Source organism: Neovison vison, chromosome 11 (genome assembly GCF_020171115.1).
Source record: "Neovison vison isolate M4711 chromosome 11, ASM_NN_V1, whole genome shotgun sequence".
NCBI classification, from domain to species: Eukaryota; Metazoa; Chordata; class Mammalia; order Carnivora; family Mustelidae; genus Neogale; species Neogale vison.
This window is the reverse complement of record NC_058101.1, coordinates 87,800,701-87,818,409: the sequence shown is the minus strand read 5'-3', so window position 1 is coordinate 87,818,409 and position 17,709 is coordinate 87,800,701. Positions and strand designations below refer to the sequence as shown.

At 36.6% G+C, this 17,709-nt stretch overlaps 1 protein-coding gene across 2 annotated transcripts in view; it reads left to right on the top strand.

Annotated features, from left to right (window-relative positions):
- BBS12 (Bardet-Biedl syndrome 12) overlaps positions 1-16,889 on the top strand; it is a 31,433-nt gene extending 14,544 nt beyond the window's left edge. For both annotated transcript variants that reach the window (XR_006380822.1, XR_006380823.1), the window contains exon 3: positions 16,108-16,889. The gene's annotated coding sequence lies outside the window, so the exon portion shown is untranslated. The remainder of the gene's footprint in view (positions 1-16,107) is intronic.
- Positions 16,890-17,709: the final 820 nt, after the last annotated feature.

Here is a 17,709-nt window from a genome sequence, read left to right as displayed (position 1 = left end):
AACTGGCCTTTCAAAAAATAACCTTTAAGAAATTCCAGCAATGGAATCCCTCCGTATTCAGGAAATGGCAGGTATATCTGCCTGCCTCAGACACTGAACAGATGCAGGAGCAAAAAAGAAGTGGGAAGCAGCAAGAGTGAAGGGGTTACTGACAGGTCATTGTGAGCTATAGTCCCCAAAAGGGTTGAAAGGACTCCACCTGAATGGAAATATGGGTAAACCGATTTGAGAAGTAGCTTATGGGCATCGCATTCTGGGTGAGTGCAAAGCAAGAGCAAAAATGCAAAAACAACCCACTTTTATGTGTATGTGTAGATAGAATTGACTAGTGCTGCAGTGATCTAAGCTCTGAAGAATATCAGAAATATCCAGCACATGCTTCCTTCCAGGAACCTGAGTTACTCTATGAGGAAAAAATGTTGGAAAGAAAATAGAGTAGGACAGGAACATTTGGAATAAAGGAGAGGGAAAATTTACATTGGGAATGGTAAAAACAAGTCATTTTATATTAGGCTGGGTGGCCAGCAGCCTCAATGAAATGATCTCTGAAATGAAATGTAATTTTGAAGGCAAGGTTTATAGATTTCTAGGACACACAGAACTAAATGAAGGCAGAAAATCTTTCCAACCAGTCTTAGCTTTGACAAATAGAGAAGGGTTACATTCTATTTCTGGTTCTTCATTTATAATAAGAGAGAGACTTCTATTTCTCTATTTCTGGTTCTTCATTTATAATAGGAGAGAGACCGTGAGCCATGAAACTGAGAAATTGACCATGGTCCACCCACATCTCCATAGGAAATCCCTCATATGATAGTATCCACAAAAATCCATGTAATTTGGACATGAGAAAAAAAATGCTATTTAACCTTAAATGACTTAAGTACAAGAGATTAAAATTGAAGAATTTTTAACAGACTGTGAGAACTCACAAGAAAAAAACTCTAGCTATAACATAGATCAAAATATTTTTAAATGAATTAAATCATTTAGATTGAAATTTTTGAAAAAACACACATTAAAAATGAAGATCTCAGAAATTAGATGACAAACAACAGGTTATGGAATAACAACACAACTTGGAAAAGAATTGGATGAAATTACAAGGAAGACAGTAGCGCATGGAGCGCACAGAAGGCATGGTGAAGGAAGTGTCTTTCCCAGGAACTTGAGAACAGATCTCTTTCACAAACCTTTCTAAATTTCCATAACAGAGATCTGCACTGTATCAATTTTTTTTTTTAAGATACTGACATAAATGGCCAAACTTTACAAAGGTTGACTTTCCTATATAAAGCACAGACCAGTATAACATTAGAGTCACCCTCTGGAACTTTACAAAGCCATTAATGACTCATTTAATTTCAGGCGCAGTGTTTGGCTTGCTAGTTCATGCCACTGACTACAGGGCTCTGTTTTGTTGGGCGAAAGCAATGGTGGATCAGAGAAGTCCAGGGTCTCTCAACGTGCCAGTGCTTTGCAGTCACCAAAAGACAGGGTTTCCATGAGCATAGCTTTCCAGGCCCACAAGCTTTTGTCAAGTTAACAGGAGGTAATCATCACCAGAGGAATTAACTCTTAACTTGTACTAACCAAATTCATAGAAAGTTGTATAAACCAAGATGCTAACTTCATATTTGTATCTGTAACATAACTACTTGAAAAAGCAGAATACTCCTATGAACTGAAACAAGAATTGTCTTCTGTGTCTAAAAGTCTCTGGGAAGCTAGGAACATTGCTTGTTGAGGCTGGAGTTGAAGCCAAGGAACCATCACTTCTGACGCAGCACTATTCAGAACAATGCTGGACACCCGCCACTACCCAGGAAGTTCAGCTTTTTGCTCTCTTCGGTCGTAGTACTCTCCATTCAGATGTTAAGTTAATGAGACACTGCTTTCTTTTTACTCAGTTGTATTTCAGACTTGCTCTCTGGTGGTAGCATCCTGTGGCCCCTCCAAATGTTGACTTACTGATTTGGGAGACATCTCCTTTGTAGTGCTTTCTTTTTTTTTTTTCTATTTATTTTCAGAAAAACAGTATTCATTATTTTCTCACCACACCCAGTGCTCCATGCAAGCCGCGCCCTCCATAATACCCACCACCTGGTACCCCAACCTCCCACCCCCCTGCCACCTCAAACCCCTCAGATTGCTTTTCAGAGTCCATAGTCTCTCATGGTTCACCTCCCCCTCCAATTTACCCAAATTCCCTACTCCTCTCTAACACCCCTTGTCCTCCATGCTATTTGTTATGCTCCACAAATAAGTGAAACCATATGATAATTGACTCTCTCTGCTTGACTTATTTCACTCAGCATAATCTCTTCCAGTCCCGTCCATATTGCTACAAAAGTTGGGTATTCATCCTTTCTGATGAAGGCATAATACTCCATAGTGTATATGGACCACATCTTCCTTATCCATTCATCCGTTGAAGGGCATCTTGGTTCTTTCCATAGTTTGGCGACTGTGGCCATTGCTGCTATAAACATTGGGGTACAGATGGCCCTTCTTTTCACGACATCTGTGTCTTTGGGGTAAATACCCAGGAGTGCAATTGCAGGGTCATAGGAAGCTCTATTTTTAATTTCTTGAGGAATCTCCACACTGTTCTCCAAAGAGGCTGCACCAACTTGCATTCCCACCAACAGTGTAAGAGGGTTCCCCTTTCTCCACATCCTCTCCAACACATGTTGTTTCCTGTTTTGTTAATTTTGGCCATTCTAACTGGTTTAAGGTGATATCTCAATGTGGTTTTAATTTGAATCTCCCTGAGGGCTAATGATGATGAGCATTTTTTCATGTGTCTGATAGCCATTTGTATGTCTTGATTGGAGAAGTGTTTGTAGTGCTTTCTAATAACCACAATCACCCACTTCGTGATGTTTGTTAAAACCCCCAGAACTTAACCTTATCTCCAGGTTCTGGAAGCAACAGATCAGTCTCTTGTGGACCAGCTAAAGGTTCTCCCTTCCATAATAAAAGAATGATAAAAAGGAGGGATCCGTCAGCTTCCAGGATGTACTTGTAGTACAGCCAGATAAACATTAGACTTTAAACTAGAAGAACTTTTTCATAATCTGACTTTGCCGACTGTGTGACCTTGGGCAAGTCACCTCAGCTCTCTGAAATTTATGTTATTCTTAAAGTGACTTTGAGGTTTATATTAAATATGCATTAAGATAACATAACTCAATATAAACTGCATGCAAATATCTACGGAAATAAGTCAAGCAATTTAAACTTTGTTATAAAGCAGTTTCCTGAGATTTCTATTCCTTTCCTAGCTTTACAATTTTAGTGGTTCTCCTTTGTGCCCCTTCCTCCCTTGCCCTCTTTATAATGACTAGCTATAATGCCATGAATAAAAAGGGTCAGCGTGCCTACTTTGGAGAGAAGAGCAATAGGAGAGGAGAGTATTAGGCAAGATGTATTTCACGTTTCAAGATGGCTGGAGGAGACAGGATAATAATGACAAAAATTAATAATAGTAGATTTGGTGTAGTGCTTTACCATTTTAAATAGTTACTGACCCTGGTGGCCACTTCTGAGAGTAGCAGGACTGCTGTCTCCCAAATGGATCTGGTGGCCTAAGGGAGCAAAGCCAAGCCCAAGCTAGGGAGACTCAAGAGGAAGCAACAGATGATTATAGATCACAACACTCTTCAATCAGCCTGCCTTGAAGTGTGCATGTGTTCTCTGTTCTGAATCATGTTGTCACATAATAAGAATCAACTGGGAGCTTTTATGACTGCTAATGTCCTGACCACATCCACAGATATTTAATAGTCTGAGATCAGGGCACCAGCCAATGGTATTTTTAAGAGCTACCCAGGTGATTGGACTATGTAGCTAAGACCGAGTATTGCTGATATGAAGTGATCATTTTCCCCTCGCTCAATGGTTCTCAGTCCCTGGCTGTACTTTAGTATCACTTGGGGGGAGTTTTACACAAATAAAATAAGAAGGTCTGGAATTGGGGTCTGGGTACGTGGGTTTCTAAAGCTTCCTGTATGATTATAATGTACAGCCAGAAATTGATGATCATGGCTATAACTTAAATAGAATATGAAGAAATGGTCTTTTTAATAAAAGTAATTGCTATCCTTCTTTGGGGAAACTGAATCCACACGTTCAGGGAAATATAATTTGTAACTTGGCAAAAATATGAAATACCATGTGCTTCGCTCCAGGCCGAGGTTATAGTGTGGGAAAAGAGTACAGAGATAAGGAAGAATAAGGAAAGAACAAATCTCCATGTATTATTGTCCCAAAATACCAGATATAATCAACTTTAAGTTAGCAATCATCTAAAGAAGGATTGTTCCTTGCAGTGTCGGTCACAGATCATTTCTACCACTACAGAGGACTTCCCCTGCCAAGCATGATAGGAAGCATGTTCCAGGCACTGGCTCGTGTAATTTTCACAACAGTTCTATGAGGCAGGCTCTTTTATTATCTTTATTTTACAAATAGACTGAGACACAGAGGCTAAGGGTCTTGCCCAGATACACAGTATAGTTTGGCAGTGGGTCTTGAGAGACCCTAATGGCAGCCAGTGGTCTCCGAAGAAGGGCAGATGCATAGACAAGAAGGTGCAAGGTGGTGCAAGAGGAATGTATTAGAATTTCTACTGTCTTCTTTTTAAATTTTAACTTTTTTCTTTAGGTTATATAGTTTATTTATATTAGCTTGGTAGGATATATATATATATGTGTGTGTGTGTGTGTGTGTATATTGGTCATACGATCAAAAACGTTTGAATATCACTCCTCTAGAAACTAATGGGTACACAAATAACATAACTATACAAATTCTGCATATGCAGAATATCAGTCTATTTTGATAGAGTAGAAAGTAATCTAGGAGCATATTATTCATTAAAGGGTAAAAATCAGGGACTCCTGGTTAGCTCATCAGTGGTCATGGGACTCAGAGGTGTCTGGCTGACTCAGTTAGTTAGACAGCTGCCTTCAACTCAGGTTATGGTCCCAGGGTCCCTGGATGGAGTCCCACATCAGTCTCCCTGCTCAGCACCGAGTCTGCTTCTCCTTCTGCCTCTACTCCTCCCCCACTCATGCACTTTTTTTTCTCTCTCTCTCTCAATTAAATAAGTAAAATCTTAAAAAAAAAAAAAAAAAAAGTCATGGGGGCACCTGGATGGCTCAGTGGATTAAAGCCTCTGCCTTCAGCTCAGGTCATGATCTCAGGGTCCTGGAATCGAGCCCCACATCAGGCTGTCTGCTCAGCAGGGAGCCTGCTTCCTCCTCTCTCTCTGCCTACCTCTTCCCTACTTGTGATCTCTCTCTGTCAAATAAATAAATAAAATATTAAAAAAAAAAGTCATGGAACTCTTGATCTTATGGTTGTGAGTTTGAGCCCTGTGTTGGGTGTGGAGATGACTTAAATAAATAAATACATGTTTAAAAAAATAATAAAGGATGAAAATCAAATGAATTTTGGTTAGCTCTATCTTCTGTATGTAAAAATACTGAGACTTAAAAAAACACATATTTTACTGACATATCCTCAAACATTTTAAAATACTTTTCAATGAGCCATTCTAAAAACTCTAGTTTCTTTTTTATTTTTAAATGAGTTTTTACCTGTGACCTTTTAGCAATGTGTTTTTATGGAGCTTTTTAGACAACTGAGGTCTCTCTTTAAACGAATACTTTCAAACTGTTTTAGATTGACTCTCAGGATAACAAAGTCCATGTTGAACGAGTAGCAAGCATGCTGATTTACCTGGGCTGCTTTGTGGCCTTACTTACAGGCTTCTAGATCATGATGTACCAGCTCTTACTTCACTGTGTCCTTGATCAATTTTATTACGTGTTCTGGTACCTCCATTCTTCCTCAGTACTTTTGTTTCCTCATAGCCAGACCTCATTCTTTTTATCCTTATGTACCACATTTTTCTCCTCCCTATTCACACTTCCATCCTGGGAGTTTGTTTAAAGTACATTCATCTTTAAATTATCTCCATCATTCTTCAAGAACATTTTTTAGAATAAACTAGAGTAAACTTAATCTCTTGTCCCACTACGCACCAAAGTAACCATTATTAGTTTTTGGTATACAGCTATCTAAGGCCCTGTCTGTATATATGGAGATATTTTTTTTCTAATAAGTGGGCTCATACCACACACACTGCCATATAACCTACTTCTGTCAAGTAATCTATTAAGAGATCTCCGCCAATGTTATTAAAAAGTATTCAGTAAAATAATTGTAACGACATCATACTATGCCAGTGTAATAACCTACTATAATTTATTTAACCCACATCCTATCATTTAGTTCCATTCAGCTTGGCTAGTAATATAAACAAGGCTATAAAAATGTACTTCTACTGAATCTTATCTCTTAGTCATGATTATATCCTTTGGATAATTTCTTTGAGACAGATATCAGGTCAACAGTTTGGTGGACATTTTAGCATTTCTCGTATATTTTTGCCAAATTGTTCTTTTAAAAGGGTCTGCAAATTAAAGTGTCCTTTCCACAACCACTGTCAACACTGGATATTGTTATTAAAATTTTGTTTGACTAATTTGTGAGAAAATTCAATATCATCTTAAATAATCTTTAAGAAAGAATAGTGATTTTCTTTATATTTTTAATGTTTGTAAAATATATTTTCCTTCCTTTGGTGTTACATCTAAAAAGGGCTTCCCTACTCCAAGATTATATTAAAGTCGCCTATACTGAGTTCTAGGAATTTTACGGTCTTGTTCATCCTTCACATTTAAATATTAACCCCTCTGAGATTTATTTTAGTAGGAGATATAAGACTCTAAAAGAACTTTTTCCAAATGGTTAACCAGTTGTCCCAGCATCACTATAGGATTTTTGTTGCCTGCTCAGATAACCAAAAAAGGGAGAGGGTCTCAGTTGCTAAGAAACATTTCATGGCCTTCTAATTATGGATTCATACCGTTCAGTGTCCTAGCATTCTTTTCTATAGACATAACACCAAATACTGTTGGCAAAGAAACACTGTAGAAACTTGTCAACTAACGATGATGAGAATGAAGGCAGCATCCCCTTGACAAAGGTCTTCCCGCGCTATATTGAGAACTACTCTCCCAAAGAGATGTGTTCAAACACACTTGTGCTTTGTAATGTCATCAAAGCTTTACCCTAGAAAAAAAACAAGATTTCTTCTTTCTTTTGACCTGTAGGTGGCAAACTTCCACTCTCATCCTCTTAAAATTTTGACCTGCTGGTTTAAAGTTCACAAAAATAAAAGGTAAGATTATTTTAGTGTGGGTTCTCATAAAAATAAAGGTGAGGAGATTTTAAAGTAAAAGGATAGTGAAAGTAAAAGGCAGTTCCTTTTTTATTATTTTAAGTCTTGCAATGATCAGAGACATGGGTCATTGTCCTAGCTCTGCTGTTAACTAGCTGTGACTTTAGGAAGGTAATTCGAGTTCTCTGGGCATCTGTTTTCTCACCTTTAAATCACAAAGTTGAATGAGGTAATCCCTATTACACTTTTCAGCTCTGAATTTTATGATTCTTGGTACCAGTTTAAATCCCTGACAGATTTTGAGTGATAGTGAAACTCATTTGAAAGTGGGCAAAAATGTCAAATTGTTCTCTCAAAAGTCCCTGAAAAAATTCTTAAAAGATTGCAATAAAAGTTGATTACAAAAGCTTTAGTGCATGATGCATAATATTGGGGTTTCAAAAACTGGCTAATTATAGATTCAAACTGTAATGATTATCTATTTTATTACAAACCAGAAATAATACAATAGAGAGTGAAATAACTTTTTCTTCTTTTTTTTTTTAATAGGCTCTATGCCTAGCACAGAGCCCAGTGTGGGGCTTAAATACATGACCTTGTGATCAAGACCTGGGCTGAAATCAAGAGTTGGGCACTTAACCAACTGAGCCACTCAGGTGCCCTCGAACTTTTTTAATGATATGAAAAAGAATTAACTTAGATCTATTGTTACCACAGCCATATCCATGAATTACAATGGGATCAAAAGAAGCAAATAGGTTATAAATCTACAAGAAACCAGAATGTAACATATAAAACCCAAAGAAACCAGAATAACATATGCATTCCTTTTGTGGGTGGGAGATAAATTAGTGGATATTAAAAAAGAGAAGATGCCATTGAACATAGATACATTTTTCCATACTATAAGAATTAAAATATTTTTAATGATAGGAAGAACTAAATGTGACACACTATTAAAAGTTTGCTATTTTAAATATATAGATCTGTATAATCCAGGCAGCAGTCAGGGTACCCTAAACTCAGATTAAACCTCACCCAAATCTTAAACCCAGATATCAAAAACACTGGCTCAGTGGGTGGAGCATGAGACTATTGATTTTGGGGTTGTGGGTTCAAGCCCCACCTTGGGAGTAGACAATGCTTAAAAAATTAAAAAGAGAATTTTGTTGTGCCTCACCCAAGACACAAACACACACACACATTTTTGTTTCTCTGCCTTCAATATTTTATTAGCAAACTATTTTTTTCCCTCCTCCCACTCTTTACTTTTCCAATCGTAGTGTCTACAGCTATTCTACCCGTTCATATTATACACTTCATAAGTTTGTAAAAGTATTTTGAGATTTGACTAAGTTATAGAAGACAGATGTCAAAATGTACAGTGCTGACCTTTCACTATTTCTTCAATACACCCTTCCTTCTTGCTTTTCCTCTCTTATCCCCCATTCTTCTTAATCAATAAACTTATCACTAGTCTCAAAAGAGTTCTTCTTCTATTTGCCTTTGACTAAAAACTCCCATTTTCCAAAAAGGGCAGTTCTTCCTAAGAGGATATTAGTAAATAAAATTTTTTCCATCTAATTTCAAGCTTTACACTCAAGTACCCATTTAAAAAAGAAGAAACAGGGGTATCTACGTGGCTCAGTCAGTTAAGCATCTGTCTTCAGCTCAGGTCATGTGATCCCAGGGTCCTGGGATTGAGCCCCACATCCTGCTCCTTGCTCAGCAGGAAGCCTGCTTCTCTCTCTGCCTGCCTCTCCCCCTGCTTCTTCTTCTCTCTCTCTCTCTGAAAAACAAATAATAAGTAAAATCTTAAAAAAAAAAAAAAAGGAAGAAGAAGAAGAAGAAACAGCTTTCAGAAGGAGACATGGAAAAATGAACAACTTTGTTCCAATAATAACAGTGTATAACAAAGCAAATTTAAAGTAGCATTAAATACTAGAGTAGAGAATATATGAAAAACTCAGGGTTGATGACTGCGTAGAAAAGCTTGTATTATATACATTGCTGGAAAAAATGCAAATTGGTTCAGCTTTAAGTTGTTCTTGTGCAAGGATGTTAATAGTAGTATTACAAAAAATGGAAACAAACCAAGTATTCAACAATGGGGGTAGCTAGACAAATATGATATTTTAATATAGTAGAATGAGCTCTATTAGACTGCTTTTAAAAATGTCAAGTATACATTTTACTTCAACATGTGAACAAGTTTATAAACAGTAAAAACTTAAAAAACAGACCTCAAGATAAAATGAACTTTATGGCTCTGTAAGGAAGAACAGTAACAAAGATTGAAACCCAGAGGAATGTAAATAATTTCATTTCTTATTAATTTGTAAAATTAAGTTCCAATTTTTAGAAATGACAATAATTCTATTAATCATAAGTAGTCTGTCTCGTGTTATACCTTTATATACACTAAGACCAATTGTTTAGGTCTGTTTGAATTGATTCTAATAGTCTGAACCATCTCCAAAAGAATTTTTTTCCTTTTAGGATTACTTTAAGTCAATTTTTTTCTAATTTATTAATTGAATCTAATAACTAAATTATCTTTAAAAATTTATCAGTATGTGACACTCTAAAACTTATCTGACTAACCCTGCTCAAAACTGTCAATATTATATAAAAAAAAAAAAAACAGCAAACAAACAAACAAAACAATAAGTCTGAAAAACAGTCACAGCCCATTGGAGTGAAAAGAGACATGACAAAAGTAATGTGGTATCCTGGATGGGATCCTGGAATAGGTAAAGGACATTTGGTAGACACTAAGGAAATCAGAACAAAGTATGGATTTATATATTCATACTGGCTCATTAGTTGTAATAAATGTACCATACTAATAAATGGTGTTATAATAAGGGAGACTAGGTATGGGGTATATAGAAATTCTCTGGGCTATTTTCACAATTTTTCTGTGCATCTAAACTATCCTAAAATTCAAATTTTATTTTAGAATTGTTAGTATGTTTAGAAAACTAAATACCATCTAACATGTTGAATTAATGTACCAAATAACAGAATCCATTTTATTGTTAGTGATCAATTAATAAGGTGAAAAATGACCAGGTCATTCATGCTGATGATCATGGACTAGATCAAGAGAACTTCAAAAAGGGAAGATATCTTTCAATAATGACAATGATAAATTTTTAAGAGCTAAAAATGTAAAGAGTACTGTATATAAAACACCGTCTTTGCCCTGGGTATGTATAAACTATCCCCTGCAGGACCAGATGATAGAAATACATTCCAAGGGCATGATGCCAACTATAGCTTCTAATAAAATGTTCTTAATTATCAATATGTAAAGTTGTTACTTTCATACTACAATATATAATGAAGTCTGTTTCAGACTGTTTTGGGGTGTCTTTTCCTTTCCTGAATTTTCTTTTCCTTTTCCATTTTGTTTGCCATTTTTCTTGGCGGTTGCATTTCAAAAATTTCCCAATGTGTTTATCTGGTGATGTGAAGAAGATTCTTTGTATGTTGTCCACTACGAATGAAAAGCAAATTGCAAATTTCAGTCTGTTGACAACACTGAGCCTGGATTGATGTCTAAAAAAAGTAGACCTGTTTCCTGTGTTAACCTCAGAGCCGGAGGTGGAAAAGGCTACTTCCCAATAGGTTTTTCACTTTGGACTGATATCAAACTAAAAGAAATGAGGCAGATGTAATATAATCTTCCTCTCATCTCTTGAATTAAATCACACATGAAAATAGTGTCTTTTTAATGTATTAATATTTTAAACTGACATCTGTGTTTTCTTGTTTAAAAGCAGTAGAAGCCTCTGTTGATGAAGTCATTTTTTTAGAAATAATTGTTGGTTTCCTGCGGTATTTCTGAAACTGCCTTATAAGAAGCACATGGGTCACTTGTCAAATGCAGATTCTCACTGTCTCAAGAATCTAATTCAGTAAGCCTGAGGGTCCAAGAGACTGTCTTTTTAATTAGTGCCGCCTTCTCATCAGGCTAAGTCTCCTACTGATTAGTTGTTTGTAATAGTTCTTAGTTCTGGCTACACAACGGAATCGTCTGGACAATTTTTTATTTTCTTTTCCAAAGATTTTATTTATTTATTTGACAGAGAGAGATCACAAGCAGGCAGAGAGGCAGGCAGAAAGAGGGGAGGAAGCAGGCTCCCTGCTGAGCAGAGAGCCCGATGTGAGGCTCGATCCCAGGACTCTGAGATCATGACCTGAGCCGAAGGCAGCGGCTTAACCCACTGAGCCACCCAGGTGCCCCTGTCTGGACAATTTTAAAAACAACCAAAGCGGCAGCCTACCCCTACAAACCCCCAGATTATAATTTATTTATCTGGAATGGAGCCTACACATCAATGTTTTTTAACACTCCTGGATAGATACTACCGCAAGCAGGGTCTAAGCCATTAGTTTTGGTATGGAACCATAATTAATTAGAAGACCATGTACTTTGCTCCCTAGGCTCTATTCAAAAAAATATTGGCTATTGAACATGGCATATGAATCTCACAAGCATGATTTTGAGCAAAAGGAGCCAAAAGCAAAAAAAAAAAAAAAAAAAAGAACATATAATCAGGACTAACTGCTAGTAGGTACAGGTTGTTTGTGGGGAAAAAGAGATGGAAATATTCTGGAATTAGATAGTGGTGATGATTGCACAACAGAGACTACAGTAAAAACCACTGAAGTGAACACTTTAATGTGGTGAGCTTTATGTTGTGTGAAGCATATCTCGATTTAAAAAGCTACCAAAAAAGAGAGAACATATGGTTTAGCCATTCTTGTTAATTTCAAAAATAAGCATATCTAAACCAAAGTGTTTGAAATCAGGTTCATGGTTATCTTTGGGGAGACAGGGTGGGTCGTGCCTGACAAGGAGAACTGGAGGGCTTGGAAAGTACTTCACAAGCAAAACAGTCTTATTTCACAACATGAGTTGTGGTTGCCGGGGTGAATTCACTTTGTGAACATCCATTTTGGGGCTGTATATTTATGATTTGTGCTCCCAGAAAAGCGAGTCACCAAGAAAACCTCAAAAGATATTTGGATTCCTCCACTTAAAAATACAGGGAAAATTAGCTAAGTAATCTAAATCTGTAATAAAAGCAAGTCCGATGAGACAAAGATAATGTTTGATAGTACAGGCCATCTAATATTGGACTTGCTTTCCAGAGATGGCTAAAGAATCTCTGTCTTCAGAACTCTTTGAAAAATAACCTTACAGTAAACTCAGTTCTATTTTGGGAAGGCATCTGTAGTAATTGGCCAGATAATATTTTGAGACTTGATCTAGTTCTTTGAGTCTACCTTTAGTTTATACTTACTTTTACTCTGGGAAACAAATAGACAAAATAAAAGAAAAACTAAGAAAACTTTGAATTCCCATAGAGAATTGGCTAATTCATAAAATATTTTTTAGTTTCAGCAAAACTTGTTGTAGTCTATTTCACCAGTCATCAAACTGAATCTTTCTAAGTTCAATTTAATTTTTTTTCTTTTATATTATCACCAATAATTTTTTTCTTAATTGCCATTAATATGCTGGCAATCCTAGATTTTCCTTCCTTTCTTTCCTTCTTGCTTTTCCAGGCTCTATGAATTTGGTTGTTCCCACTTTCTTTCTTCATATGTTCCAGGGTTTCATTACTTTATTGGCTCTTTTATATTTCTTTAGCTCTACTCACAATTCTAAGATCTTTGGTGTCCATATTATGAGGTTCTGGAAAATGTCTCCTTCCTTTTGCAACAAGATTTGTAGGCTACAGTATGTTCAAAGTTGACTCCTCTGGGTCCAGGATTACATCTTTAGAATTGAGTCAATTTAACATTGCCACTGATTTCATAAGCTTTGTTTTACATGCAATCTGTTACCCTGAAATCTTTTCATGAATTTCCAGAACTCTTAATTCCATTCGCCTGTTTAGACTATGCTTTCATATTCTTTTTTTTTTAAAGATTTTATTTATTTATGTGACAGACAGAGATTACAAGCAGGCAGAGAAACAGGCAGAGAGAGGGGAGGAAGCAGGCTCCCCGCTGAGCAGAGAGCCCGATGCGGGGCTCGATCCCAGGACTCTGAGATCATGACCTGAGCCGAAGGCAGCGGCTTAACCCACTGAGCCACCCAGGCGCCCCTGCTTTCATATTCTTATATCTAATGTTTGTTCTTTCTTAACAAAGAAAACCAACATCATTTTACATTTGCTTTGTTTTTAATTGTTCTAATTTTCCTATGACTTCACCTATAATATAAGCATATAATAGCCAGATTCAGAGATAATGAGCAATTTTTTTCTAGTTCTTAATTTTCCCAATTGTTTCTTCATTAGTTGACAGATCTTTTACCAATTATTTTATCAATGATGCTATTTGTTTTCACTTAAGGAAAATAAAACTGCAGAAAAAGGAGTATATCTTGTTTCTTAGCAACTAAAGCATATACATATTCTGTATGTATTTTCCTTTACTGAGGATCAAATCTTGTGGTAGTCATAGATAATTTTGTAGCTAGAAGAAATTTTATAGACTCCTGTTTTCCAATTTCCATAACTGCAGGTGAGGAAACTGAGACCCAGAGAAATCCATATAGTTAATTACTGAGAAAACCATTTTCTTCTACATTCTTTACTGTTTCGTTGTACTTAATTTACATCTTCTTTCTATGCAATATATATATTTTTTAAGATTTCATTTATTTATTTATTTATTTATTTGCAGAGAGAGAGACAGGGACAGAGAGAGATAACCGAGGGAGGGACAGAAGGAGAGAGAGAGAGAGACTCTCACGCAGTCCCCTTACTGCGTGCAGAGCCACACACGGGGCTCATTCTCACCACCGTGGGATCATGACTCGAGCCAAAATCAAGAGTTGGACATTTAACCAACTGAGCCACCCAGGAGACCCTCTCTGCAATATTTTTAACATGTAAGCATAGTACATCATTTTTATCTTTGTTTTTCCTCTAGCTTGATTTCCTTAAGTCTTTTTTGTAAATTAGTTGACTCTTTTTTAGTACTAGACATTTAAGCTAACTATTTCAGCACCATTCAATACACTATTATATTAGCACAATTTTAAGAACTTCCTCAGAGCAAAGCAGTTTTCTTTGTGGTTGGTGGTTTTTAATGTTTTATATTTTTCCCCACCCTTACTGAATTTTCCCAGTCCAGCCACTCCCAGAAAAGATCTGTCCCTGCACACTCTCAAACTCTATTTCCTTTTTTAGATACACCCTGGATAATAATAACAACTGACAGATATTGAGCTCCATGCTAATTGTTCCCATTTTACTGACAAGATACCTGAGACATGAATTTTTTTTTATGGCAGAGTGAGATGAGACCTAGGCTTCCTTATTCTGGATTTGGTATTTAACTTTTTATATATTCTTTTAAGTTCTATTTTTATGTGTTTCATAATGTACATTATGTACTTGTATGTAGTTCTTGTATAAGATTTATTAATTTATAAAGATAAAGAATTAGCCTAATCTAAAGAGAGATCTAGCCTTTGCCCTCAGCTCGCAAGAAATGATCTTCCAGGAAATGATCTTTTGGAATGTCCTGCCTGATAACCCTGTCTTAGCTTACCTGAGGACCTTGGGCTACACTAGATGATTTAACAATGTGACACACGGTAGGGCTTTCGGCCCAGTAGTATCAACGTAAACTTTGGAAGTACTGGACACAAAAGGTATGACCAAACCCCAATAAAAACGCTGGACACTGAGGCTCAGGTGAACTTCACTACTTAGCAATACTATAGGTGTAATATCACACATTGCCAGAAGTTAGTGCCTTTTATGACTCCACAAGGAGAAAACAGTTGGAATTCTCCTGGACATTGCTCTATATGCCTCTTCCCTTGGCTGATTTTAACCTGTATCCTTTCACGATAATAAACCATAACTGAATAGAACAGCTTTCAGTGACTTCTGTGAATTCTTCTCATGAATTATCAAAGCTCAGAGCAGTCTTGGAGACCACCTGAACTTGCAGTTGTTGTCGGAAGTGAGTGTGGTCTTGGGAACTCTGAAACATGCGGTCAGAAAACTTTGGAGCCATTAGTCTAGACCGTGTTAGCAAATGTTTATCTAGTTTTTTTTCTTAAAGATATATGGAGATATAAATTAGTGAGATATAAATATAGTGATCTAGGGGCACCTGGGTGGCTCAGTGGGTTAAAGCCTCTACCTTCGGCTCAGGTCATGATCCCAGGGTCCTTGGGAGAGCCCCACATCGGGTTCTCTGCTCGGCAGGGAGCCTGCTTCCTCCTCTCTCTCTGCCTGCCTCTCTGCCTACTTGTGATCTCTGTCTGCCAAATAAATAAATAAATAAAATCTTTAAAAAAAATAGTGATCTGTTTTACCATGATGGTATAAATGTAAAATCATGGCAATAATAAAGTCAAATTTCACCTGCTCTAAAAGCATGAGTCCTTTCCCCTTGCTTTCCTTTTTTTTCAAATTTATTTTGTTCTTATCTTCTTGGTTCTAATGACTCCATTAAAAATTGTTATTGGTTCCATCCCTCCTAAAACTTTCTCTCTTAGCTGATCTCATAGAATCAAAGAACCCTAAGGGCTGAGACCACGATTTATTTATATTTTTAGTCCTAGAAATTAATACAATGAATGCCTCAGTTCCTTTAGTCAGGAGAAAAAATAAAATCATTGCTCTAATATATCAGAGATAGTATTAGAGAAAAAGGCTGATTTCTAGTCCCTTGGTGTTATATTTGCTCTGTCAGCAGTGAGCAAGCCACTTACCTTCTCCAAACTTCTATTTCATCATCTGTAAAACAAACAATGTGGGCGCAGTGTTTCTTAACTTTTCTTCTTTCCTTCTCTTTTCTTTTTATAGCTTTGGCACTATTTTCAAATGAAATCTCTACACAGAAGCCCAGTGGAAGCCCAAGCAAGTTGAAGAAGCAATTAGAGGGCACCTGAAGCTCTCCTCCTCAGAATCCTCCCCACTCCCTCCCATGACCTCAAAGGCCCTGCAGATCCATTTGATCTGGCTAATTTGAATTTAAATAAAAAATAGTGATAATAATAACTAGGGCAGCACCAGAAACCCACTGACCCAAACAGTTTTGACAGTCCTGTCAGCCTTTAAGATGCTGTGTTCTGGAAGCAGTACCAAAGTATTTTTTTTTATAGTATTATCACCTCACATGTTATTTAATGACCCCCCTCAAATTTCATTTGATCCAATTTTGCTTTGTATTTTTAATACAATGTTTACCTTGTAAAACAGAGTCAAATTGAATTCCTTAAGAGATGGAATAAAGGTCAAAGTAAATGGGAAACCAAATCGATCATTTTCTCTTTTTTTTCAAACCTAAGTCCAGGAACACTAAACAAATGGTGAGAAGTTAAGCCCAGAAATCTTCAGTGACGTGAGTGCTTCATCTTGTCAGGAGGCTGCCATTCCTGTCTGCTGGGGAATGGGAAATAATTAGCTGAGAGACAGGTACACAAGTTGAGTCCTGAACTTTCTAAATGTTTGAGAACAGTCTTCCAGTTAGTCTTAAAGGTTATTGACAAAACCTGAACTTGGATTGAGAGTGAACAACATTTTGCACTGTATCCAACAATAAGCATTTACGTAGCATTTATTTCATTTAAATCTTACAACTTTATGAGCTGAATATTAATATATTACTATTATTATCACTATTTTTTATTTAAATTCAATTACCCAACATATAGTACATCATTAGTTTCATATGTAGAATTGAGTAATTCATCAGTTGCATATACCACCCAGTGCTCATCACATCATGTGCCTTCCTTAATGCCCACCACCCAGTTACCCCATCCCTCACCTACCTCCCCTCCAACAACCCTAAGTTTGTTTCCTAGAGTTAGGAGTTTCTCTTGGTTTGTCTCCCTCTCTGATTTCTTCCCATTCCATTTTTATTATTGTCACTATCAATTCACTAATAAGTTTAATGCATTTATTTCTATTGTGATTATTAATGTTTGAACTGACACTCACCATCTTATTCTATATTTATTTACCATACATTTTCTTTACTGTCTATTATTGATCTACTAGACAAGAGGAATATTAATGTTCTATTTCTGTCCTTTAAGTGGTTACTCTTAAATTTTAATATGCATATTTAATTTAAGGTGATTGGATGATATATAATCCTCCTGCCAAACAATGATCCTTAATATGCAATTGATTTTTTTCCATACCTCTCCCTGGATCAGATGTTGTGGTTTTCTGGGCCACATTTTATGGCTGAAGGGCCATTTCTGGGCCCCTCAGACTCCTAGGTTTATTGAAAGGACCTCTGTCCTAGCACCTCATATGTGTGGGGCCATACATAACTTGACTTCTTTCCTCCCATGATTATAATCTCTAGCTGTTTAGCTATATGTCTTGTTCTAATGCCCCGTGACTTAGTGCTAGCTCTCCCTCCAAATTCTGACTTCTTATTTCCTCTTTATT